The sequence below is a fragment of the Nannospalax galili genome, unplaced genomic scaffold, assembly GCF_000622305.1.
Source record: "Nannospalax galili isolate Female #2095 unplaced genomic scaffold, S.galili_v1.0 scaffold187, whole genome shotgun sequence".
Taxonomy (NCBI): Eukaryota; Metazoa; Chordata; class Mammalia; order Rodentia; family Spalacidae; genus Nannospalax; species Nannospalax galili.
This window is the reverse complement of record NW_008357584.1, coordinates 2384054-2411601: the sequence shown is the minus strand read 5'-3', so window position 1 is coordinate 2411601 and position 27548 is coordinate 2384054. Positions and strand designations below refer to the sequence as shown.

At 40.4% G+C, this 27548-nt stretch overlaps 1 protein-coding gene across 3 annotated transcripts in view; it reads right to left on the bottom strand.

Annotated features, from left to right (window-relative positions):
* Slc25a13 (solute carrier family 25 member 13) overlaps positions 1 to 27548 on the bottom strand; it is a 207817-nt gene that overhangs the window by 139395 nt on the left and 40874 nt on the right. The gene's annotated exons all lie outside the window — the stretch shown is intronic.

Sequence of the window (27548 nt, the reverse complement as noted above, 5' to 3'; positions counted from 1 at the left end):
CCAGTATCCACATGGCAGCCAACAACCATCTATAACTCCAGTTTCAGGGGATCCAGCACACTCTAGGCACTGCACACATGTGGTGCACTTATATGCAAGCAAAACACTCAAATACATAAATTAAAAATTAAATGAATCAAAAGGGTTTAAAAAGAAATAATGGCATAAAAGAATGAGCAGCTGTTCGTCATTAATAATGCTATACACCATGTAAAATTAACTCATAAATACTCATTCATCACTGACATCTACTGACCACAAGTGAAAGAGGGATGCTACAAGGGAAATTATAGATAAATCAAATACAATATATGACCCAAGGGACTTTTGGGTCCAGTGAGGATAGCAATAGTCTGGGGATGGCATACAGGAAAGAGAGGCCCAAATATAAGATGAAAGTAGAGTTCTGACAGAAAGTTTATAAAGAGGGATATGGGGGCCGGAGAGATGGCTCAGCAGTTAAGAGCACTTGTTCCTCTTCCAGAGGACCGGACTTCAGTTCCCAGCACACATCAGATGGCTCACTCTGTCTGTAACTCCAGATCCAGGGATAATGTCCTCTTCTGGTCTCTACTTTCATATATGCATACACACAGAGTCATAGATACATACACACAAATAAAAAGAGATTAAAGGGAAAAAGAGATTTGTGACAGAAATGGAACCAGAACTGGTTCTTTTAAAAGAAAACAAGTTTCAGGTGTGCAAGAACATCTAGATGGGAAGAACAGGAGGCACAGACAAGAAAGCTAAGGTGGGTACAGGGAAACAGCAAGAACTTCTGTCAGAAGAATGCGGCACACAGAAGAGTGTGACAGATCAGAGCTGACCTTGAAGGCAAGAAAGGGACCAGAAAAAAGAGTCAATAAAGGTCACACTATGATAAAATCTATGCTTCAGGAAGCATGTGGGAAGCCAGGATAACACAACTTGCAAAGAGGAATGAGATCCATAAAAGATTTCCTCAGATTGTCCTTTACACTGAGTTATATTATAGAGATCCAACTATTTCAACAATACATTGAGAAAGTCCAAGTCTCCAGAGGATATAAAGAAAGAAAACAGGAATGTTTCAGTATGTTTCACAGGACACTTAATTCTTTCCAAACATCTTGCAGAGAGGACACATTTTTGTACAGTGCTACAAACTTAGCTGTTTGCCAGAATGTCACTGGACTACAATACTACTAAAAAGAAAGGGAAAAATGAATGGTATGTTGACACAGCATCTCCCTACCGTTCCCTTTCCAAAGCACATCATTCAAATGCATGCAACAGTCAGGACCAACAAATGATTCAAGAAAATACCTGGTGTCATATCCTCAACTTGACAATTTAAGGAAGAGGGAACCTCAACTAAAGAATTTCTTCCATCAGATTGGCCCATGATCACACCTGTGAGGCATTTTCTTAATTGCTGATTTACATAGGAAGGCCTAGCCCACTATGGGCAGTGCCATTCCTGGGCTAAGTAGAAGGAAGCTGGGCAAGTCAGAGGCAGCAAGCCAGTAAGCAGCATTCCTCCATGGTCTCTGCTTTAGTTCTTGCCTCCAGGTTCCTGCCTCTAGTTCCTGCCTTGGCTTCCCTTATGATGGACTATAAACTGTAAACCAAATAAAATAAACCCTTTCCTCCCCATGCTGCTTTTGGTCAGTGCTTAATTACAAGAGTAGAAAACCAAACCAGAATACTTGCCCAGAGCATTTCATCCTCTACTCCAGTTTTCACCAAGAATCTTTTTAAAAGAAATATTTTATTATTTTTATTTTATGTGAATGAGTATATTGCCTGTATGTAAGCATATCTATGTCATGCAGTTTCCACAGAGGTCAGAAGAGGGCATCAGATCCCTGTACCTGGAGTTGCAGGTGGATGTTAGCTGTCATGTGGGTACTGGGAACTGAACCTGGGTCATCTGTGAGAGCAGCCAATGGTCTTAACTGCTGAGTCATCTCTCCAGCCACACACTGAGACTCTTGTACAGGACAGACCAGGGGAATGGGATAAGAAGGGAAACAGCTAAGACTCAAATATTAGTGACTGAATTCAGGAGATACTCATGAACATGTATACTTATCAGCATCCCCTGGAATGTAGTTTCATGTGAAAAGTAAAATAGAGCACAAGTGGTTCAAAGGGAGGGGGTGGATGGCTCAGCGGTTAAGAGTACCAACTGCTCTTACAGAGGACTTGGGTTCCATTCCAAGCATATACACAGTAGCTAACGATAGTCCAAAACTCCAATTCCAGGGAATCCAATGCCCTCCTCTGGCCCTCTGAGGGCATCTCATGGCATGGATGCACTTACATACATATAGGAAAACATACAAAAAATAAAAATAAAAATTTTTTAAAAAAAAGTACAGGGGCAGGGAGCATGCATACGTACCTTTAATCTCAGTATTTATGAGGCAGAAGTAGGTAGATCTCTGTGAGTTCAAGGCCAGCCTGGTCTACATAGTGAGTTCCAGGTCAGTCAGGGCCACATAGTAAGACCCTATCTCAAAAAAAAAGGGGGGGGGGCAGGCTGGAGAGATAGGTCAGCAGTTAAGAGCACTGGCTGTTCTTACAGAGGTTCCATTCCCAGCACCCACATGGTGGCTAACAACCATCCATAGCTCCAGTTCCAGGGAATGTGATGCCATCTTCTGACCTCCACAGACATTATACAACTCACTCATACACATAAAATAAAAATAATAATTAAAAGCCCAGCGTGGTGGCATACATCTTTAATCCTAGCACTCGGGAGAGAGAGGCAGGCAGATCTTTGTGAGTTCGAGGCCAGCCTGGTTACATAGTGAGTTCCAGGACAGCTGGGGCTACAGGGAGACCCTGTCTCAAAAAGACAATAAATATAAATAAATAAATATAAAAATTAAAAAATACACTGTTCCTTAAAAAGAAATATAAAGGAAGGATGGTTTGTTTTCCCTGGAAGAACTGGCGAGTGCTTCATGGAGACATGACATTTAAGGGATAAGTTTTAAAAGTGAACAGATCTTAGAGATCATTTACCTCAAACTCACTATGCCTTAAGGGCCCTAAAGCTGACCATGACTTGAAGAGGGCAAAATACCTGGCTCCTGGCATTCTGACATACCTGGGCAGACTTCAGCTGGAGTGAGGAGATCTAGAGAACAGAGCAGAGAGGACGCTGCACACAAGCCCAGCAGCAGGTGAGAGCAGAAGGGTGTGTTGTATGAAGAGGGTCTCACAAGGAGCAAGAGACTGTATGAGCGCCCCCCCCAAGTCTACCAACAGGCCTCCTTTCATCAGCAGGGAGAAGTCAGTCACTCCACATTTCAGACCAAAGCCAAATCTTTATGAAGAACTGGCAAGGAAGATGAGCTTAAAGGAGAAAAAATAAGGGGCAAACTAATAATTAGGATAGCAGGTCTGAACCAGAAAGGAACTCATGGGAACCAAAACAGAGGAGAAGAAATGACTAAGGTCATCCAGGTTGAGTCCACAGTGACCACCGTGCTCAGGAGTGGATGTCAGAGAATGAGGACAACGGTGGAGAATGGGATGTTCCTAGGTCTCCTAACCTGGATAGCTAAGTGAGGTGATAGAATCACTACCAAAGGAAATAAAATGAATGTGAAAACTGGAAAAAAAAGGTGCTCTGAGAAGTTGTGACCAATCCTGAGGTACCAGTGGGACAGTGAATCATGTTGCCCACATCATGAGGACAGATGCTGGTATGGAATGGACCGTGTGCTCCAAAATCCCAATCCTCAGCACCACACATGTAATTGAATTTGGAAACAGTTGTCGCCATTATGAATACTTAAGATAGGGAGCCACTGCTTCTGACTGTCTGCTTCCTCCTCGCCATTACCCTCAGTCCCTCCCTCATACTGGGCAGGTACCAACAGTCCTGAGGCCACTCTGTACTGCTTGCTCACCAGGAGGAGACTGGCGGGCAGTGTGCTGAGGCAACAAGCACAGTGCTAAATCACCCCTGTAGCGATATCATGCTAGTTAAAAGAGAACCACACCACATGGAACCTAGAAAAAAGATTTTTTGTTTTGTGCACTGAATAAGGCTTAAAGTACAATAAAAAGAGCATCGTGCCTGTCTCAAAATGGTATGAAAAGTCTGAAGACTCAGTATGTGTGTAACCGATTCTCTTCTGGCAAGCTTAGTGTCATTTCAAAATCATAACTAGCCAGTAGAGACTGGTATTTTAGGCACATTGCTGATACTAAGAAGGTATGTAATTTGGTAATCCTATTAGATACAAGCATTATACTTCTATGTAGGAGGTATACAGAGGAACCATGAAATCATAATGTATTATTGTTCATCAAGATCATTTTGGATTTTCAAGGTAATCTGACTAGAAGGCCGTGAGAATAATTATATAGTACTATATTCACTTACAGCATGGTATCTAAAAACATCTATATTTTCATATAAACACTACTTCAATCTTACTTTGCAGATTTAATGGGTATTAGAATAAGTTACAAGGAAGAATACAAGCCTAATCAAGGTCAGACCTGGCTGGTGAGCTTTTCTTGCTTCTTTTTCCACCACCCTCAACTGCCAAAACGTCTTCCACAATGCTAGATGCCCTTCCAATATAATCACAGAAGTCTGATTAATTCCATGACCAGTATGTAAGAAGGAACATTTGACACCAACACTTACCTGAAGCAGCTAACAGGAGGGCGCAGTCAGCAAACGTGGAAGCAAATAGGGAACTCACATGTCATGACACCACTCACAGATCAGGGGAGAGGAGGTGTCTGAACTACCACAACTTTTTCCTAGCTTGTCATTTTGTTTTTCCAAAGCCCTAGAGCCACTGTTCTTCTCCACCGTTTATAACAATGCAACTTTACAACTCCTCCAAGTCCAGGTAAAACAGCCTCAGTACAGGCACCACATTAAAACACTAAACTAAAGGGGATAGGGATTAAAGGAGGATTACAGATTACATAACTGCATTCCTCCACTGTCCCTGTTTTCCACAATGCTGAGCTTACACCTTACCATTAAGTCCCCTTCTCTTGTGCTTTTTGTATTTCTATGAGGTCATGTATTAAAGCTCAGTAATAATGTTTTCCCTCTTTATAAATGATAATGAAAAAAATAATGACATTCCAGTTTCTGCCAAAAATATGCAAAGACTAAAAAGACTAATAATACCTAGTGTTGGAGATACAACAGGAAATAGGAACTTTCATTCATGGTTATATGTTAAGTTTTGTTATTTTTTAGAGTGATGTGATTCAAAAGTCTTAGAGCAGGTAAAGGATTTTCTTGCCTTTAGGCCCAACAACTTTGCACCAAATATTTATCCTAGGGAAGTAAGTAAAAGACTACTCAGAACTGTATCCACTGAATACTTAATGATCCCCTATTCATAATGTGAAAAATAGAAGAATTTGAATATTTAAAAATATGATTATTTAACTCACTTATGCTAATCACTCAATGGAGTATTGCACAGCCAAAAATGTGATAGTATACATGCGTCTTTGCATATGTGGATATTATATAGTCATAATATATGAAATGATGCTCAAGATTACAAAAGGAAGGTCAAAATACTACTGATAAGTCATGGTCAAAAATTTTCATGGGCCACTAGTTTTTGAAACAGATATTACAAGCATAGAAAAGTATCTGGTCAAGTGTGGTGGCACATGCCTTTAATCCCAGCACTTGGGAAGCAGAGACAGGCTGATCTCTGTGAAATCAAGGCTAGCCTGGTCTACATAGTGAGTTCCAGGTCAGCTATAACTATAGAAGACCCTGTCTCAAAAGACCAAAACAAGGCTACTTTGTCTCCTGTAGTCCCTTGCTGTCAGCCATGGTCAACCCTACTGTGCTCTTCAATATTGAAGTTGATGGTGTGCTTTGGGTCATGTCTCCTTCAAGCTGTTTGCAAAGTTAACTGTTCAAACAACAGGCTACTGCCTGGCTTTAAAAAGTTATTAAAGATTTTTATTATCAATTTTAATGTATTATTGTCATGAATTTGGTCTATAAATATCACCTTTGCAACATCACTGGCTTCATATTGGCAAAAGATTGATATAAATATTTATTTATATTTTTTTCTCATAACTGTGAGCTTAACTTTTTTGTCTAGACTGCCAGTCACCTATCTGCCCACAGCCTTGCGGCTTACCCCAAACAGTGCTTTAAGTTACTCATGGCTACCAACCAGAGGGCTATTAGGTGGTACTCCTTATGCCCCCCTACAAGTCATGGCTAACTACCAACCGGGGGCTATTGGGTGGTACTCCTTATACCCCCTACAAGTCATGGCTAACTACCAACCGGGGGCTATTAGGTAGTACTCCTATGCCCCCAACCTTCTCTTCTTTGCCAGAAGGATCAGGCACCTGACACAGGTATGATTCATCTCTCTTCTTGTTTTCCTTTGCCAGTGGAATTAACAATAAAAGGTGTCTTTCACCTATACATCTTTTATATCCTAACTGTACCTCTCTCCCCTATTAGATACCTACTGCTCAGTGACCTTGAGAGAATCTGTCTCCATGTCCCAGTTACATCTCCAACCTTCCACCTTTCAAACCTGGTATAAAAAAAAGTTCTAATTGTGTTCAGTTCCATCCAACAATGATCCAAGAATGATACTGCACCACTGAAAAGACACGCTACAAGCTTTCTAAGACCAGACACAAACCAAACTCAAGTCTCTGGATAAATATCTTTCCTGAATGAAAGCAAACACTATTTTTAAAGCCTGAAAACTTCCCTTATCATATATTTCATTCATTATCTCATAAACTAAGCACAGTGAAATCAAATTTCATAATATTGAGCAAAGAATGATAAATGTGTACCATGAATAGTTTCTCTATATTACATCATTAGTATTTTAAGATCTACCCACAGGCTTTTTTTTTTTTAAAGGAAAAATATGCTAAGTTTAAATAGAAAAAAAAAATCACTATGAAAAACTCACTTTAATTTCAATATTGTCTCTAAGGGTGGAAAAACCAAAAGCTATGGAAAAAGGGGAAAAGTAACTACAAACCGTATTGAAATTATGATTCATGTCAACAACAGATTTTTTTTTTTAAGCTGTTTCCCACATCTTTCCTTGCTCTAGTTAAGGCTGGATGAGACAGCTTCCACTTTATTAAAATGGCAAATGAAGGATAATGGGGAGTTAAACCACAGAAAAGAATCACTCACTGAAAAGCCAGCAGGTGAACAATCTGTCAGCAAGCGTTAAGTGACCACTCAGATGGTTCATTCGCCAATCTCAAGTTCTTGTCATAATTTCCCTCCAAGAATCGAGTGGGCAGACTGGAAGGCTGAATAAATGAGGGTAACTTTCATTTGCCAGGTGGGAGAAACAATTCAAACAGGAAAGTAGAAACTAGATGGGAAAGAAGGCACTGCACAAGCTTAAGGAGCTGTATACTGACCAAATGCTCCAATAAAGAAGATCCATTCTTTATCCAAATTAATTCTAAATAACTAGTTACTTTAAACGCATTAGGGAGATAAGAGTGGCCAGCATGTAGGACACACACTGCTAACCCCTTCTCTTGAACTGCAGTCCCCTGAGTTTGGAGCTGAAAAGCTGAAAAACACTCTCCTCTATGGAGATTCTGAGTACGTAAGGTACAGCCTGAGGAACAATTTTTTTCACATACACTTTCAGTAAAAGATGCCTGTGTTGTTTCTTTGCTCAAACAGCATTTTTTTTTATTGAAAACTGATTGAGCTACGTGATTTTTATAGAAACAGAATGCCCTTCTCAATGGGTTTTTTCTGAATTCCTGAAGCCAAGTGATGACTAAAACAAATAAAAGGCCCTTTAGCACAGACACAAAGTGAAAAGAGCAAATGGGCTATATTTGCATCTGCCAATGGTGAATTCCTGGTCACTCTGCTTTAGAAACTAACTAACTAACTAACTAACTAACTAACTAAATAAATAAATAAATAAATAAAGAAATACCTTAAAATACATGAAATCAAGTTAGCCTGATTTCTCATTAGAAACATTTTTAATTACTTAGGAATATTTTAGAATTTTCTTTCATTCAATTACAATTCTTTGGTTTGAGAGACAAGTGCACAAAAATCTTAGTGAGATTATAATATAAACCCTAAGCAAAGTAAAAATGAAAAGATTGAAATGGGACTCATCATTTGAAAAAATAAAATTATTCATGGTGTGGACAAAAAGAAGTAAAAGTATACAGTCTCGAGCCAGAATATCACCAAAAAAAAAGAAAAAAAGAAAACCCTCCCAGCCAACATTAATATCTGCTGTGCCAGCTGAATTCAAATTAACCCAATTTTTACATGTTAATTAAACCAGCTATTTTCTTCTTATTGTATTTTTGCTTCTTAAATAGTAGAGTCTACAAGTGATTCCCAACAGACTTGTTCCAACAACAATGACGTATTCATTTACTTCTATTGTGACCATACAATACAGTAACTGAGCAGTAATTTTTCACAGTCAATTACATGTGTGGTTCTTTATGCTTAAAGATGCTGAAATAATGTGTACTATAGAGCCATATGCCTGAATCTCTAGTCTGCAAGAGGCAGTTGCCTGGGTAACACATTTTCTCTCCAGTTTAGCATAACCCTTCATTGAATATCATTAGGTGTCATTAAATAGCAAACATTAACATGAACTTCAATATACGACTTGCATAGAGTCATTTTACCCATGTAAACAAGTGTTCTATCATTGATAATAAGCTTAAAATAGATTATGATTTTCTGTATTTAAGAATATGAAAAAGTGCCCACGTGTTGATACCAAATTGAATTTGCACAAATTTGTGGTAACGTGAAAATTCAGACTGAGTTTCAGGCACAATACTTCTCATCAACATGGTCATAATATTCCATGTAAACAGAGAAAGGTGAAATGTTGTAAAATTATTCTATCCATTCCACTTTCTATGAAAGTGTTAACCTTCTTTTCTAATAGAAGAAGGGAAAGAACGCACTAGAATTCAGCAACAAAACAAAGTTAAGGAAGGTACTTAAAAAAGGTGTGTAGAAATGAATAGAAAGCACAGGATACTTCATGCATTATCTAAAAGATTTTTCTAAATTTACTGAGGTATAAGTGACCCTGAAAATTGCACACACTGAAAGTGCAGAGCATATATTCATTTGCATATACATACATTCTGAAATCATTACCATAATCAAACTAATTTATGTATCCATCATCTCACAGTTATCTCACAGCTAAAATACTTTTGATACTCAAAATTTAATGAAGAATCATACAGGTTCAATTACAGCAATATGTGGTTTGTGCAAGGTTTTCAAAGATACCTACATAAACAGTAGTAGCCATTCTGAATAATGTCGGTCCTGTACCCAAAATGAGGATCCATGTCTAAAGAAACGGTACATTTCTTTCTGTAAACAGTCCCAAAGTAGACATACAGCTCTTCCCTATTGGCTCACCTAGCTAAAAAAAAGAACAATGTTATTTTTGAGACTCATCATGAGTATATATAAACCCAAACTTCCAGTCTATGTACAACTACAACTATTCCTCTGTCACTGTGTTGAAATGTTCACTGTTAAATTTAAAGGACACTTTTAAATTTAAAGGGGCTGGAGAGATGGCTCAGCAGTTAAGAACACTGACTGCTCTTGCAGAGAACCCAGGTTCGATTCCCAGCACCCACATGGCAGCTACAAACGGTCCTTAACTCCAGTTCCAGGGGAATCCAAAGCCTTCTTCTGACCTCCACAGCACTGCACAACACAGACACGGGTGCACTCACATACATGCAGACAATACACTCATACATATAAAATTAAAATAATAAAAAATAAAACAAATTTAAAGGACACAAAGAAGATGAATCCCTGAGTAGAACTGCTTCTCCTTTATATTTTCTTGCTTCTCCCACCTCCAGGCTGTGTTAACTTGAGAACTACACAGAAAGCTCTGACAGAATACAGGAGTGCCTGCTTGTGGAGCACAAGATCCTGCACCTGTTACCTGACCCAAATTAAAGAAATGAGCACAGAATAGGGTGGCCTGGCTTCAAGTGCCATGCTTGCACGTACACCGCCCCAAGAATCTTCCTCCAACTACAAAGTGAATAAAATAGCAACCACATGTTTGATCCTGGGACAGGGGAAAAAATACTTGATAGTAAACATATATTCCATTTTGGCTTCAGCAAACGACTTTCAATGGTTGTTTCTATCCAAAAAAATCATAAGAAATAAAGTGATCACAAGGGCAAATAAATCTTTGAGCACAACATGGTCAAGACATGTTAAGATCAGTTGAGAGTCTGATGGGGCTGTAATCATGCCAGTTCTCAATGGTTACATAGGACCAGCTACGGTTTTAAATGAAAGTTAAACTAGTGCCGGGTGGGTGGCCCATGCCTCTAATCACATCGCTTGGGGGTGGGGTCGAGGGAGGGGGTGGGGCAGAGGCAGGCAAATCTCTGTACGTTTGAGGCCAGCCAGGTCTACAAAGAGTTCCAGTACAGTCAGACCTACATAGTGAGACCTGTCTTACAAAACAAACAGAACTTCCGGAAGCGATGGGCGCGCGCCTGGCAACGACCTTCTGCGCGGAGCAGCGGCGGTGCGTGGATGGAGACCTTGACCGCTCGCCCCCCACACCCCCCGCCGGGCTCCGCAGCGCTGGCAACAGACCAGGGTCGCTGGCTCCCCGTTCCCAGTGCTCTCCATCCTGCTCTCCGCCTTCCTGATGCAGGCACCCCCAGCAGTTGGCTATTTTGCTCGATTACCAAGAAGTTTTCGCTTGACCCAAGACTCATTGAAAATAGTGGGATCATTACATTTTCCTGGTATCCATGCATAGCTTTCAGCAATTTAAAGAAAGTTATTAGTTATTAAATGCAACACTCTTGTTGAAAAGGCTAATGCTCCCCAATTACCCCACTTCCTAAAATCAGTTTCTTTCTGCAGAACTGTATTAAAATTGTTTGAATATAAAACAAACAAACCAAATTCAAGTTAAACTGTATCAGCTGTAATGACTGGGAATCATAGTGCAACAATGTAGAAAACCACTGGAAATGAAAACTGAAATAAAAAGTGGTTTGTAATCTTCTGATTGTGTAGCTATTTCTAGATTTTTTTACCTAAAGCCCACGATAAAGAAAAAGCTATTTCCACTCTTCTCATAAAGATTAGAATTCTATTTACAACTAATTTGCTAAGAATTTTTTTTCATGTAAAATTACGTTTTGTTACACAAATTATCACAGAAAATGCAATGAGAATTTACCTATTATAATACAGGCCACACACATAAATGAAAATGCTCATTAAAATCATCAAAAGAAGGGCTGGAGAGATGGCTTAAGAGCACTTACTACTCTTCCAGAGAACCCAGACTTGGTTCCCCAAACTCACATAGAGTCTAAAGCCTATCTGCAACTCCAGTTCCAAGAGTCCACATTCTATTCTGGCCTCTACCAACATCAGGCACATACTCAGTGCACTTTACATACACGCACGCAAAACATGCACAGACATAAAATTAAAATGATGGGGGGGTTTTCGGTTGGTTTTGTTGTTGTTGTTGGGTTTTTTTGTTTGTTTGTTTTTCATTTTTGTCTTTTTGAGACAGGGTCTCCCTTTTTGGTCTTTTTGAGACAGGGTCTCCCTGTAGCCCCAGCTGTCCTGGAACTCACTATGTAGACCAGGCTGGCCTTGAACTCACAGAGATCCGCCTGCCCCTGCCTCCCGAGTGCTGGGATTAAAGGCATGCCCCACCACGCCTGGCAAAATGATGTTTTTAAAGCAAAAAAAAATTATTATGACTACTTGAACCTAGGACTATTTAAGTTTCTATCTTATTTTACTCTATAAATGCTGAAGAACAGGTAAGAGAAGGAACTGTTTCTGTCATCAGCTGACCCTGTGCTTCCCCATCCTATTCCTCACCATCTTCCCATTTGTTAGCAAGTCCTATTTTTTAATATAACAATTCCCAGCTTCTTTAAAGGCAATTACAACACAGAACAGGGACTGTAAAGGGTCATCAAATTAGAAACTATTGGAATTTCTCTGTATCTTGGCAAAAGCAAATTAAAGTACAAGACTCTCAAGACTCTTGTTTTCTATCTGGGTGCAATTACGTAGGAAATTTTTTTTTAAAATTGGTCTTTTTATGCTTTTTTCCTTCCTGAAGTTGGTGACTATTCACTTCCTGTCTTAAAAGAAAAAAGCAACAAAAACATAAAACATGGAATTAGGCAGGCACTGGATCGAATCATGAAGCAATAGAAAAAAAAATTTCAACATGGATCACATCTTCAGCCAGCACTCAAGCTCCTTCAAGGGTTGGTTAGATGCTGGTTGGTTTGCTTGATTGTTTCTGAAATGGAAATTAATTGCTTTTAATGAATCCAAAAGTTAAATTCTAAATTAACAACTTAAAACATGATGTGAGTGAGAAGAGTAGACATGGTTGCACTTATCTGACTCTACTGCAGAAGGTAGCAACTCATCAAACCATAAGCCACAGATGAAGAAGGGAAGTGCCAAAGAAGTCAAGTCCAAGCCCTTTGCAGAGTGCTAGGAATAGGACAGGATTCTCAAAAGTAACTAAGAAGCTATCCTATGAGGCTTATCCCCAGACTTGTTTTAGGTCTCTGCCATTCTTGGTTAACGTCACAGTATCTTCCTTATCACTAACTGTATTTTCCTTGCCAGTATCATAAAGCCACAAGAACAGTGACTGCTGCCACTCTGCAAAGGAACCAATTAGATTTGATATAAGATTTGAAGTGAAGTATGAGGGGCTCCAGAGAGAGCTCAGCAGTCAAGAACAGTGGCTGCTCTTGCAGAGGACTCAGGTTTGATTCTCTTGCAGAGGGCCCAAGATGAGTTTTCAGCACTCATGTGGCACCTCACGACCACCTATAACTCCAGTACCAGGGGATCTGATGCCCTCTTCTGCCATCTGTGGGTCTTGCACACAGGTGGTGCACATAAACTCATGCAGGCACATACACATACACATAAATTTAATAAGTAAATCTTTTTAAAAAGAAGTGAGGTAGCCAGGCGTGGAAGTGCATGCCTTTAATCCCAGCACTTGGGAGGCAGAGGCAGGTGAATCTCTGTGAGTTCAGATCCAGCCTGATCTACATAGCAAAAGAAAGTTTTGATATCTGTACTTTATTCAATCAACAAAGGCATCTTGAGTCAAATTAGTCTGGTAGCCTGAGACCCATTTGGTAGAAGGAGAGAAGTGACTTCTGCAGGTTGTCCTCTAATTCCCATACATGCATCATGGCAGGTGTGTAATACACTCATATATATAAAATAATTTTTTTTTTTTTTTTAAGTGAGGTGTGATGGGGCTAGAGAGTTGGTTCAGGGATTGAGAGCACTGGCTGGGGTCTTGGCTCCCAGCAATCACACAGCAAATAACTTTCTGTAACTCTAGCTCCAGGGGACCTGACACCCTGTTCTGGCCTCTGTGGGCACTGCACACATAGGTGCACTTACATGCAGGCAAAACAATCAAACATATAAAAATAAATAAATAAATAAAAATAAATGTTTAAAAAAAAAAAAAGAATCTTGGGAGACTAGCTTGGGGCCTTTGGGGTCTGGGAGACCCATAGTAGGCAAGTACCAGATCTCACAGAAGCAGCTGTGTAACTACAGCTCAACAGGAATGAGGGGGCTAAAGATATAAAAGTAGAAAGTAGTAAATATGTAGAGGCATGACAGGAGAAAAGAAATCTCAAGAAGTATTCGGGAAAACTAGAGAGATGTGAAAGAACCAGAAAAGGAGCCCAAAAAGGAACAACAGAGAGGCACAGGGAAGGCAAGAGACCACGGTGTGCCGGGACTGAAGAGAGTATTTCAGAGAGGTGTGAAGGAGCAACTGTGCCGACCCGAGGACTAATATTATCATTGGAGTCTGCTGTGCAGACCTTAACAAGGGCAAATTCAGTCCAGCGGCAGGGGAAACCTGAGGAGAGTGACTGAAGAATGAACGAGCAGAGAAATTACTTGCAACGGCCAGAGTAGACACCTCTTTAGGAGAGGGTTGCAGAATGAAGAAAGTGAGGCAGAAACTGATGGGGGAAATGGAATCGGGAATTGTTTTTCTTAATGTGTACGAAATACTCTAAGAACCATGTGCTACCAGGAAAGACAGAGAAGTGAAAAATGACCCTGCAGGAGAGAGGGAAGGAATGGTGGGATGTTGTCTGTGAGTCAAGTGAGGTGCAGGCTAACTGAACTCTCTCACAGAGGTCATTTCCCTAGGCAACATCATCAAGCATACACAGAGCTCGGAATAACACCATTCCCCAGTGAGAAACAGGCTTAGAGTACTTGGGTCATTTTCCTAAGGTCTCACAGCTTTTGACAGACTAGTAAGATGTAAACACTGCTTCAGCCACTATGTTCCTTCCACTATGCAATGCTTTTCCCATGAGAAAGATCCCTGTGCTTGATGGCAGCAGTTGGCAGAAGCTATCGTAGTAAATAATATAACATTAAAACCCCTTTCCTGTGTGACTGGGCAAGGGAAACAAAGAGCCTAGGAAGGTCTGAGAGCACAAAATGAGGGAACATAGGAACAATGAGAATGATACTCTGAAGAATAGTTACCCATCATCTATATATCACCTTGCATCCAGTTCTTTGTCAACTGTGACAGGTTATTTTACATGTCAACTTGATTAGGACATGGGGTGCCCAGATAAAACAAGAGGCTTTTGTAATAAGATTGGCATTTGCCTAGATGGACTGCCCTACTCAATGTGGTGGACACTAATCGCCACTAAGAGCTGGAATAAGACAAAAACTGGAGAGAAATGAAGATCATGAAGATTGTGGTCTCTTCATGAAGCACTTGAGCTAAAACACAGATCTACCATCAAATTGTGTGCTATTCTTTGTGTGTGTGTGTGTGTGTGTGTGTGTGTGCGCGCACACAGCCACATGTGGATTCACATGCACAGGTGTGCCTATACGACCATCAAATTGTGTGCTATTCTTTGTGTGTGTGTGTGTGTGTGTGTGTGTGCGCACACAGCCACATGTGGATTCACATGCACAGGTGTGCCTATACATGTGGAAGTCAGTGAATATCCAGTGTCTTCTTTAATCGCTCTCTACATTATTATTATTATTATTGAGACAGAGTCTCTTATTTATCCAGGAACTTATCATTCAGTTAGACTAGGAGGCCAGTGGCCCAGAGATCCTTCTGTCTCTACCTCCCCAGCATTAGGATTATAGGCATGTACCACCATGCCTGGATTTTTATGTGGATGCTAGGGACCAATACTCTGGTCCTCGTGGTTGTGTGGCAAGCTCTTTATTGACCAAGTCATCTGCCCAGCCCCAAAACTGAGAGTCATTCTAACTGCTTGCAGGTTCTCAGATCGCAGGACTCAGAAAGGACACCACTACACCACCACTGGCTTTCCCCAGGTTCCAGCTTTTACATGGGAGATGGTGGGACATCTTGGCTTCCATTACTGAAGGTGGATTCCTTACAGTAAACCTATATATCTCCTACTGACTCCCTGGAGAACCTAACACACATGCTCAGGTGCATAAGTGCACTCTCTCTCTCTCTCTCTCTCTCTCTCTCTCTCTTCTAGTAGAGTGACTGACTGATTAGATAGATGACAGATAGATAGATAGATAGATAGATAGATAGAACTTATATTAGCTGCCTGATGAATATGAATAGGGAATCAATATGAACATGAATAGTAATACAAATTTATTTATTGAGGAGAAATGTTCTGTGAACTAAGAACCCAAAAACTAAAAGGAGAAAGAATGATTCCAGAGAGGAAGGGAGACAGTGAAGGAAATAAGCACAAGTCAGACTCTCCTGACCTCCCTTCTGTGCTACAGTTGTGATTTTGGAAACATATGTTTTACATATTCAAAAACTCAATTAGGCAAAAAAAAAAAAAAAAAGCAATGCCTAAAAATTGAAAACAAACTGAAACGAATGAGCCTAACCATTTATCAAGTTGGTGGCAAAACCACACAGAGCAATGAATTATTTCAAATAACTCTAGAACACAATATTTTAACTATATATATTTCATGGACTAAGCACAAACAGAGCTGAAAAGAAAAGTTAAACTTCATTCAGCTATCTAACTGTTAGAAGCAATACAGGTGTTATTATTCTGAACATATGCTGCTTAATACAAATATATAATTAAATGAATGCTGCTGGTAACCAAGACTTTCAATAAAAAAAGAGATAAACAGAAAATCAAAGTAGTATAGTTTGAATTTATCTTTTTAAAAAATATTTCATTATTTGTATTGTATGTGCATGAGTACACACATGCCTGCATGTATTTAAGTGCATCCCTTACATGCAATGCCCACAGAGGTCGGAAGAGGGTCTCGGATCCCTGGAACTGGAGTTATGGATGGTTGTGAGCCACAATGTGGGTGCTGGGAACCAAACCCAGGTCCTCTGCAAGAGCAGCCAGTACTGTTAACCACTGAGCTATCTTTCCAGCCCCTTAATTTATCTTTGAATTAGAAATATTAGTATGAACTGAAGACTCACTCCTATCCACTTATTGAAAAAGGTCTTATTCATCAAAAAGGCCTCAATGTTATAACAATCCAAAACTAATGATGTCTAATTCTCAGATTGTGGTCTCTATATAGCTACTCGTGAAAAAATGAGAGGCAGGCACATGGATGCACTCCTGAAATCCCAGCATGTAGAAGACTGAGGTAGGAAGACAGTGGGTTTGAGGCTAGCCTGGGCTATATAACAAAGTCTAGGATAGCCTGTGCAATATAGCCAGATCTTGTCTAAAATAAAATAAAATAAGGGCTAAAGGCTACACAGAGAAAAAATAGCTCACTGAATCCAGGTCTGTAGAAATACATAAAAGATCATCCAAGCAAGAAAGCTGTCAAATATTGATGAATTATATCAAAAAAAAGACAAAGGGAAGCCTAGTGTGACTGCACTACACATCTGTATCCACGTCAGGAGCTGAAGACAGGAGAATTCTGATTTGGAGGTCAGCTTGGTCTACGCAAAAGGCCTTCCACCAGACAGAACAGGATAAATAGGTTTAACTGATCAAAATATTTCAAATATATAAAAACTTATAAGTTCATAATGCTTTAAAATCTAAAAAGGGCCTCACTCTCACAAAACCAATCCCCAACTCATTAAATCTTCCAAAGCTCCAACTCTATGTTCAAACTGGCTCAGAACAAAGAATTTGGTTAACCCCCATCTCTAACCTAGACGTTCCCCTTTAAACCTAGGTCCATTCATAAGCAGCCCACCCCTTTATTCCATGTTTAATAAGGATCTCAATTATTAATACATCTTTAAGGATTCTCAACTACGCTTCCAAATCTACCCCTGCCCCAACGTTCACTGTCTCAGTTGCTTATAAATTCCTATTTTCACATCCAATGCACCAAGAGAACCCAAAATGTAACCACTTCTTCCCATCACAACCAGCACTCTGATCCCGCCATCTCCATTCACATGGATGTCTGCATTGCCCCCTCCTAAGAGGTTCCCATTCCATCCCTGCCAATTTCTGTCTACCCTCTCTCAATCATCCAGGGAGTTTTCCAAGTTCAATGCATATGGCATGGCATGCTCAAAACGCTCCAGTAACAAAACTGCTCTTGCAATAAAAGCTTACCTGTAGGAGATTTGGCATTCTGGCCCCGGGGACCATTTCAACCTCCACTATCTTACTTGGATGCATTCTCTAGCCAAACTTGTCTCCTTGCTGCTTCTCAAACATGCCAAGTACTCCATCCTCTCAGGCTCTTTGAACCTGCTGTTTCCTCTTCCCTAAAAGGTTCTATCCTAAGGCTTTTCATGGTTCATGCTCTCATTCAAGCCTTGCCCAAGCATCATTTTCAGAGGGTCCTCCCTGACGCTGTATCCAGCCATTGCCATTTTCCACACAGCCATCTATTGCTCTATCATATGTATCATATCACATCTGTTTCCTGAACAGGAGCACAGGGTTTATTTTTACAATGCTTGGCTCATGGTGTCAACTTCTTACAACTGCCTCTAACTGCCACTAACTCCAGCTCCAGGAGATCCATGTTTTGGCCTCCACAGGCACTGCACTGATGTGTGTATACTCACACAAAGACACATCACATGCATACACAAAAGTTTTAAAGATCACTAAAAAAAGAAAAAAACTCTTGACACTTTCAGTATATTCTGAAAAAGTAACTCACTGACAATTATCAACATGAAATTAGTGAGCACAAAATACCCTAATGTTTTTGTCCTCTCTTCTGTGTTGCTCTAATAGAATTCCTAACACTGGGCAATTTTTTTTTTTTTTGGTCTTTTTGAGACAGGGTCTCCCTGTAGCCCCAGCTGTCCTGGAACTTACTATGTAGACCAGGCTGGCCTTGAACTCACAGAGATCCGCCTGCCTCTGCCTCCCGAGTGCTGGGATTAATTTATTATTTTTAAAAATATTTTACTTATTTTTATTTTATGTGTATGCGTGTATTGTCTGCATGCAAGTAAGTGCACCCGTGTCGTGCAATGCCCACAGAGGACAGAAGAGGCTGTCAGATCCCCTGGAACTGGAGCTATGGACAGTTGTTAGCTGCCATGTGGGTGCTGGGATGCACACCCAGGTCCTCTGCAAGAACAGTCAGTGTTCTTAACCAATGAACCATCTCTCCAGGAAATTTATAAACAGCAGAAAAAAATTTTCTTCACAGGTCTGGAGGCTGTTCAAGTTCAAGATGGAGGAGCTGGGATCTAGGACCTTCCTGCTGCATTCTACTATGACAGAAGGAATCGTGCCATGGGGGAAGGGAAGGCCAGTCATGAGAACCACAGCAGTTTTGCTTCAGGAATTCCTCACAGTTCTTGTGCAAGATTGTTCCAATTTAATCAAGTGTTACATCCTGTGCCTCTGACAGTGGCATTGGTAGAGAAACAAATTTGCAATTAGTTTTTTAAAAAGAGGGCTGGAGAGATGGCTCAGCATTAAGCGCACTTGCAGCTCTTACAGAGAACCAGAGTGGGTAACTCACAACTACCTGTCTCCAGCTCCAGGGGATCCTTGACATCCTCTTCTGTCCTGTGTGGGCACTACATTCACATGCATATACCCACATGCAGACACATATATACACATAAATAAAAATAATAAAATAAACTTGGGGGGGCTATATTTGATTTGCCTTCTTTGAAACTGTTGTATTTGGGTTTTAAATCCATATGATCCAAAGGAATATCCACAGTGTCTCACTGTACCACTCAGCATGTTTTATGTCTAACAGCTCATAACCCAGCTTCCTCCACCCGTCTTTTCAGGCACCAAGTTGATACTCTCCTCAACTCCACTCCTATCTTAATTCTCAAATTTTTCAATATATTTATTCTACAAACTGAAATCATTTTAATATATTTATCCTTTAATACTCCGATGCCTCACACACCAAGAACTTCCAACTACACTGATTCCCCTTTTGGTAAGATCTTTTTTCCACCCTTTCTTAGCCATTCACTCCATGGTCAGAGAACTAGACTTCTATCATTACCAATAACTCCTTATTCTCAACTTCATGACTCTTGCTTTTTGACTACTTTTAGTTTCCCTGCCTGCCCCCTTTTCTGCCCCAACTTTAATAACTTCTATCTGCACTTTTTTTTCCCCCTAAAAAAAGAATTAATCTAACTGGAGGATGTAGCTCAGTGGCAGAGTGTTGGGCTTAGTATCCACAAAGTCCAAGGTTCAATCCCCAGTACTTCCTTGGCCCTCCCCCAAAAATGTAGAAGATAAATCTTACTACATTGTAATTGTTCCCTATGTATCCCATATTTCCCTGGGACTTTCCAGACTCTGGGTCAATGGCCAAAACCTCAACCTGGTTTTATCTAACCTTTCTTATTCCATGCCACACTGGAGCAGCTGAACTTAAGGAAAACACACACCTATTATCTACGGTTTGAATGTGAAATGCTTCCCACAACTTAGTCCCCAGTTGGTGACACTGTGTTGGGAGATTGTAGAACCTTTTTGGATTGTGGACCCACTGGCTAAAAGAGGGCTGCAGGAGGAAGCTGGTAGCCAGACTTGAAGAACTTCTGGTACTTGACCCAGCTTTCTGCTTCCTGACATCAACTTGTGAACAAGCTGTGCTGCAAGGTCCTGCCACCACAGACAGAGCCAGCACCAACAGCTGTACCAACACCACATGCTCCTTGCCAAAAGACACTGCTTGCTCCTGAAACCATGAGTCAAAATAAATTCTCCTTTAAGGTATTTCTGTCCATAGAATGTCAGAGCCATGAGAAAAGTAATATATACACTAACTAGTCTCAAGTGCAATGCTATGTCTACAACCCCTCAAATGGGTTCCGCCCAGTGGTCACGTGGCTCTCTCATCCGTTCACCCTAGCTTAGATGTCTGTTTAGTGTGTTATTTTCCCCATAAACTGTCAACACTGGAACTAGTCTTTCAGATAAGTCATTCTTTTTCAATTCTTTCAAATAAAAATGCAAACAAAAGATTGCATTCTATCACAATACCCACCACCACCTACACTGTAGCTTCTACCTTCTTTTCCATTTTTTATAAGTCAGCATTTATCAAATATTTGCATCTTGGGGCTCCTTAGCAAGTTTATCAGTTATTTAGACTCCAGAGAACTTCTATTTATTTTTTTTATTTACTCATTTTTATTTTTTGTGTATGAGCGTTTTGCCTGCACAAATGTAAGTGCATCATCTCATGCATATGAGAGCTTTTATTTATATGGATTCTATTATACTTAATGATACTAGAAATGAAAACTGAGCAGCTTTAAATATGTGAAATACTAATTCATTTAAAAAGAAATCTATTGCCCAGCATGGTGGCACATGCCTTTAATCCTAGCACTTGGGAGGCAGAGGCAGGTGGATTTCTGGGAGATCTGGGCCAGCCTGGTCTATATAGAGTTCTATATAGTGAGTTGGGACTGCAGGGAGACCCTGTCTCTAAAGACCAAAAAAGAAAAGGAAAAGAAAAAAGAAATCTATTGTATGGCAATATAAATATTTATATGAAAAATAACTATATCTGCAAATTTTCTTAATGTCTCATTGAAAGCCCACTGCATTTAATCTCAATCTGTAGTAATGCATTGTTTTTGTTAAGGAGATGAAAATCTTCAACCTCATAGAGTTAGAAAAGGGAGCAGTGCTTTAATGGCCTTTTTGGATAACTGGGGATACTTTTCTTTGATACAACACCAGAATCAAGAAGCAAATGTTTCTTCATGTCATTTTTGTTCTGAGGCAGTGTCTCACTATATAGTCCTGGCTAGCCTGGAACTCCTATGTAGAACAGGCTGGCTTCAAACTCATGGAGATCTGCCAGCCCCCTGATTGCTGGGATTAAAGGCATGCACTATCATGCCTGGCCTGAAAAAATGTTTCTTAAAGATTAGTTGGCAGCATTAGCAGAAGCTGTATGGACCTTTCCCCATTGTTACTTCAGCATTCAGTATATAGTATAGCTTGAGCACATCCTTTAACCATGGAGGATTCTTTCAGACCAAGTCAAGCTGAAAATAACAAGTTACATAGATCTTCCAAATGTTGAGAGACATTTCATTATACCATGTTTAAAAGGCCACTTTTATTAACATTATAGTGACATCAGCAAAGTCTTTTATTAATCTGTAGAAATTCATTCATTTATTTATTTCCTGTGGATGAGCGTTTTGTTTGCAGGTATGTAAGTACATCCATGTCATGCCATGCCTGCAGAGGACAGAACAGGGTATCAGATCCCTGAAACTGGAGTTACAGGTAGCTTTTAGCCACCATATGGGTGCTAGGAACTGAACCTGGGTCCTCTACAAGAGCAGCCAGTGCTCTTAATCACTGAGCCATCTCTCCAGCCTCAAAGTCTTTAATATTAGTGAATTCTATAAAAAGAAAGTTTAACTCAGCTAGTAACTTAAAACTGTTGATTTTCCCTCAACAATCAAACTATAGCGAGTACAGGTGCTTAAGTTCGTATGTGTACTTCCACTAAGTCACTCAATGTATGTGCATTAGCAAGATTTAATAGAAATAAGAAACTTTTACTTCTTTAAGAACATTCTGGGGGCTGGAGAGATGGTTCAGCAGATAAGAATTCTGGCTGCTCTTGCAAAGGACCCAAATTTGATTCCCAGCACCAACATGGAGGCAAACAATCACCCATAACTCCAGTTCCAAGGGATCTGACACCCTCTTCTGACCTCCATGGCATTGCACGACACAGGTGCACTCAGACACATGCAGGCAATACACTCATACACATAAAATAAAAATTTTTTAAAAGAACATTCTGAAACAGATATATTATTACTAGGTGAAGAATATAAGGGCCCACTGTTGGCCTCTGTCTTATTCCTTTTACACTGCTAAAACAAAATTATAAACCACAGAAATGTCTTAGTCAATATTCTGGAAGTCCAAGATGGAGGCACCAGTAGGTTTAGTGTCCAGTGGGGGCCTGTTCCTCATAGATGGCACTTTCTATGTTTTCTTTACATGTTGGGACAGGTGAACAGGTTCCTTCAAGTCTTAAGTCCATTCATGGGCCTCTTAGATTCATTACTGTGGGTATTAGCATCAGTCTGAATTTAGAGAATACCATCTGGTAACGAAACCAGCAGTTTTACCCAGGCTTCCTTTTAGAAACATTAGCTCAAACACTGGCAAAGTAAAATAAGCACGCTGTGCTTCCACATCCTCACAGGAATAGTTTTGGCCTCCTGAAAGAGCTTAGGGGATTCCAGAGGCCACTGGTCACTTTGAAGACTTATTCTAGTAACTCTCCATGTTATTACTAGAAGCCAATCTCCTACTTTTCATCAAAATTCCTTCCCTTTCCTCTCTACCTTGTGGATTGCCTTCCTCTCCAGAGTCCTGCCCATCAGCATGTGTTATGTTAGCAATCCACCTAGAAAAGACCCTCCTGGGACCTCCCTTTCCTCTGGTTATGGCCCCCATTTCTTACTTTCCCTTTTCAACAAAACTCCCCCAAAGAGGGCTTGGTTGGGTAAGTAGGAGGAGGATGAGAGGAGGAGGAGGAGGGCTATAGGTACATATGAATGAGATGTGAAATCAGTACCTAGTCATTAATCAACCCTTTCTGGAATTAAGAAAAATAAAATCCAGGCATCTGACATTCCTAAAGATTTTCGAATGCATCAGCAACATAATACCAACCTTTTTAAAAATTCTTTTTAATTTACTCCTGTAGACAGTGTCTAGCCACCACATTGCATGCACCCCCCACCCATGATTTCAGACATCAAATATTAACACGGAGTGAATAATGGGAAAAGAAAGGGGGTTAATCAGACATCTTGAGAGAAAGAAAGGGAAAATAACACTGATTCAATGAGAGCTGTTAATGAGGCTTTTTGTTTTGGGAGATTAATTTGGGAGTCTGATGACTACGAAGAGCATTTAGCTTCTCAGGTGACTAGTGTTGATTATTATCAAGACTTTTTTTAAAAAATTAAAGAGATGCCTTTGCTTAATTCTCTAGTTTATGAATTTCAGGTGTTTACCTGAAATCCATGTCCACCATAACAGTGTGGAAAACTTTCCTCATTAGCAGAAAGAAAGGCCTCCTCTGAGGGATCAGGATTGCACTCCACAGATGATGAGCAGTTCAGGCTGTGAACAGCTGATGTTTAAATACATTACCCTAATACTCTTTAAGCACTGCCAATTGTAAACCTCATTAACTCCCAGCATGTGGCCAAGGTCTGGATTTCTTCACTGCAGCCTCACAAAGTGAAAACAGGTATATAAAAATTATTTTATCATCAACACTAGTATATCCTCCTTTGCCCCACGAAGGATTTAAAAAGCTGTATTTTCTGCGCTAAGGAGGAGAAACAACGAACATGGGAAAAGCAGAGAAAACACTTCACATGGGCCACACTGAAAATCCGGCCTTCTATCTTCTTTGCTGACACCTTTATTTTTTGGACAACAGAATGGGAATTGTCCCAGGGCTGATTATCTGGTCTCTAAATAGAAAGGAACTATTTGTGGATTCCAATTATAATGCTATTTGATAGAGTCAACAAAACAGAATGAGTGCTGACAAGGTGGCAGCTTGTACCTGTCCACCCATCACTAACAAACAGGGCATCCAACAGTCCCTTTTACAATTCTGTTCTCATGGAATGCATGTTCTCAGATACAAGGGGTTCCACACCTAAGAAGAAAAACACACACAGTTGGTCTTTTGTATTCATATACAAAAATCTATAGATTTACCACAGCTAGAAAATACTTAGGAAAAAAAAAAACTGCATCTGTACTGAACAGGCACTTGTTTTTTCTTGTCATAACTCCCAAAACAATATAAGGGAACTACTATTTACATCACATTTGCACTGTATTATCAATTATTAAGTCATCTAACAGTGATTCAAAGCATGGTGAATGGGACAAGTTGTATGCAAGAACCACAGAATTACATAGAAGGAGCCTGAACATAGGCAGACTTTGGTAATGGCAAGGTCCTGTTCAGTCCTGAAACCAATCCACTATGAGCACCAAGGGACAACTGTCTGTGGTAAACTTAATTATGTGACGCTAGCAAGTCAATAAGATAATCCAGCCACCTCGAGCCCCTGACAAACAGAGGTCAGTCCCTGTGGCAGGTAGCCAGCCAGGCATTCAGCCCCAGCGCATTCTAGCCCCTCTTAATCTTCCTAGGTGAGCCGGTAAACACTAGTGAAAAGTTTTTTGGTCTTGGCTTGCTCTCATGAGGTAACAGTTAAAAACAAACAGAAATATATTTGAAAAGCTCAGGGAGACCAACATGAGATTTCCACCTGCCTCTTAATAGATAAGTCATATAAACCATATATGAAAATTATACTTAGAAGATATACAAAGCTTCATTTCCATTATGAATGAAAACTATAGTCACCACTAAATCTAAAATACACATCAGAAACCATACAAACTCAATAGCAAGCAGAACATTCACTCAGTTACATGGTTCAGTAAGAGGGTCCAGGCCTTAAGAAGTTCATAAACCCATCTCTTCCCCCAACCTCAGATGTGATGAGGCAAGCCCTGCTCACTCAGGAGGCCCCCAAACCAAGAGCTTACAGCCCCAGGCATTCAAAATCCCTTTTCATCTCCCCCAAGGACCTTCAGAAATTGATTAAAGCCATCATTAAATCGATTAAGACAGTGGAGCAAAGGGAAATCTAAACACAACAAAGAATAACAACAGGGATTATGTTGCCACACAGGAAATCATGCCAACCTCCTGATTCAAACCAGCCTTGAGTGGCTCTCCACTGCTTAAGATAAACACTCCCATCTTTACCCTGAAGTACAAGCCCTACACGGTCTAGACATGGCCCACATTGTTCCTTCTGCCCAAAATGTTCAATCTTCTGTTCCTGACCTGAAGTCCTAGAGCCCACCGTTCACTCATGGGATATCTTCCCTGACCTCACAGAGATAATGAAGTTTATTGGCAACTCATACCATGTCTCTTTGCCAGGGCCTCAGCTCTTCCTTGTAACTATAACAAATAGGTCTCTGTCACTATCTTACAAAGTGTGTTTGCATTTTTCCTCCTTGGGATAGAACTTAGAACCCACTAAGACTCCTGGGATAGAACTTAGGGCTGCTGAGATAATCCAGGGAAATCTCTTCACATGTTGATTCACATGTAGTGTAGTTTTCTGATTAACATCATACACAGATTAGCTCTGACCTGAGACACACAGAGTATCAGGCCAGCTTGGGCTAGCCAGACCCTAACTCAAAAGCCAAACTAAACCAAATCTACCTGAGGCAGGCATAGAGAATAGTTTGGTAACCTGGAGTTCTACTTAATTTGGATGATAAACAACCTCCCCTTTTAAAAATGTGTTTGGCAGCCGAGCTCCTTTACCACTCACATTCCTCTCTGAACAATGCACCTAGCAACCTCCAATCCCCACCTGCATCTGGCTACATGTACAACCCTCTCTAATAATGGAGTAAGTCTCTCCTCCCCTAGCAACAATCAAACTTAAACAGTTTCCATCCATATATATTCCCAATGTATCCAGGTACAAAGGATGCAAAGTCTGATCCAGCCCAGACTGGTGTTGGTACAGTGTCCTCAAGTAAACTCTTAGAGAGCCCTTGAGTATCTTCACTCTTGTGACCTGACACTTCTTTTGAAGTGTATTCTGATCTTTATTACTGCTTTGCTTTAAATAAAATTACTTTGCTACTCTGTACTCTCAGTGGGCTTTCATTTAAATTCAGTGAACACAAGAACCTGGAAACACCTAGCCCAGACCCTGACCACTAGTTACAAACCAACCAACGAAGCTATAGTCCAAGATGGTAAGATGGCAAACATAGTTCAGCCTGGTATGATGGCACAGGACTATAGTTCCAACACCTGGCAGACTGAGGCAGAAAGATTGCTATGAGCTTGAGGCCAGCCTGGGATATACAGCAATGTCATTTTGAAACAACAACAAAGAAGCTCTGAGAGGGCAAACACTGTGTTTGTCCCACTCACGATGTTATCCTCAACACACAGTACCGGACAGGACTAAGGCTCTCCAATAGCCTCTGCATGGCAACAGGACTGAGCCCAGCAAGAAGCTCCCAGAACCAAAGGTTGACCAAGTCATTGCCTCATGAATCACTAAATTAGAAATAAGAGAGCTCCAGCAAGCTGGAAATGTTTATGTGTGAAGGTCATGCAGTTGCACAGCAATTTATCCTGGCTGCAGATTTGAACCCCATGCTACACAGAGGTGAAGCTTTCAGAAAGGGCCATGCCCTCACGAAGGCAATTTATAGCAGGAGTTACTGTCTGTCAAATATCTGGATCAGCCAAAAGGAATCATTGGAAAAAAATTTTTTTTAATTTGTCTTATATGTATGAGTGTTTTGCCTGCATATCTAAGTAACTGCACTATGTGCAATGCCCGTGGGGGCCAGAAGGCATCAGATCCCCTGGAACTAGAGTTATGGTCAGTTGTTAGCCATCATGAGGATGCTGGAAACTGCATCTGGCTCTTCTGCAAGAGCAGTCAGTGCTTTTAACCTCTGAGCCATCTCTCCAGCCCACAGGATGTTTTTAATAAATCAAATCTTGGTCACTGACCAACAAAAATTCTTCACCACTATAGGCTTTCTAATTCCCCGAAGAAAAGAGCTCCATGAGGGTATAAGCTTTCTACACTGCTATACCCTATTATAACACAGAAATAAAATTGTATTGAAGAAATACCTATCCTCCCATGTTTACTGTAACACCAGTCACATGAGCCAGGATAATGGAGTCAACCCAAGTGTCCATCAGCAGACAGGTGAACACACAAATATATTAGAGATGTACTAATATGGAATAGTATTTAGCCTTAAGAAAGAAATTCTGCCACTTGTGACATGGAGGAACTTGGAGAATATTGTGATAAGTGAAATAAGCCAGACATGGAAAGACAAAGAAGCCACGTGCTCACTTACAGGTAGAATCTTTTAGTCAAGAT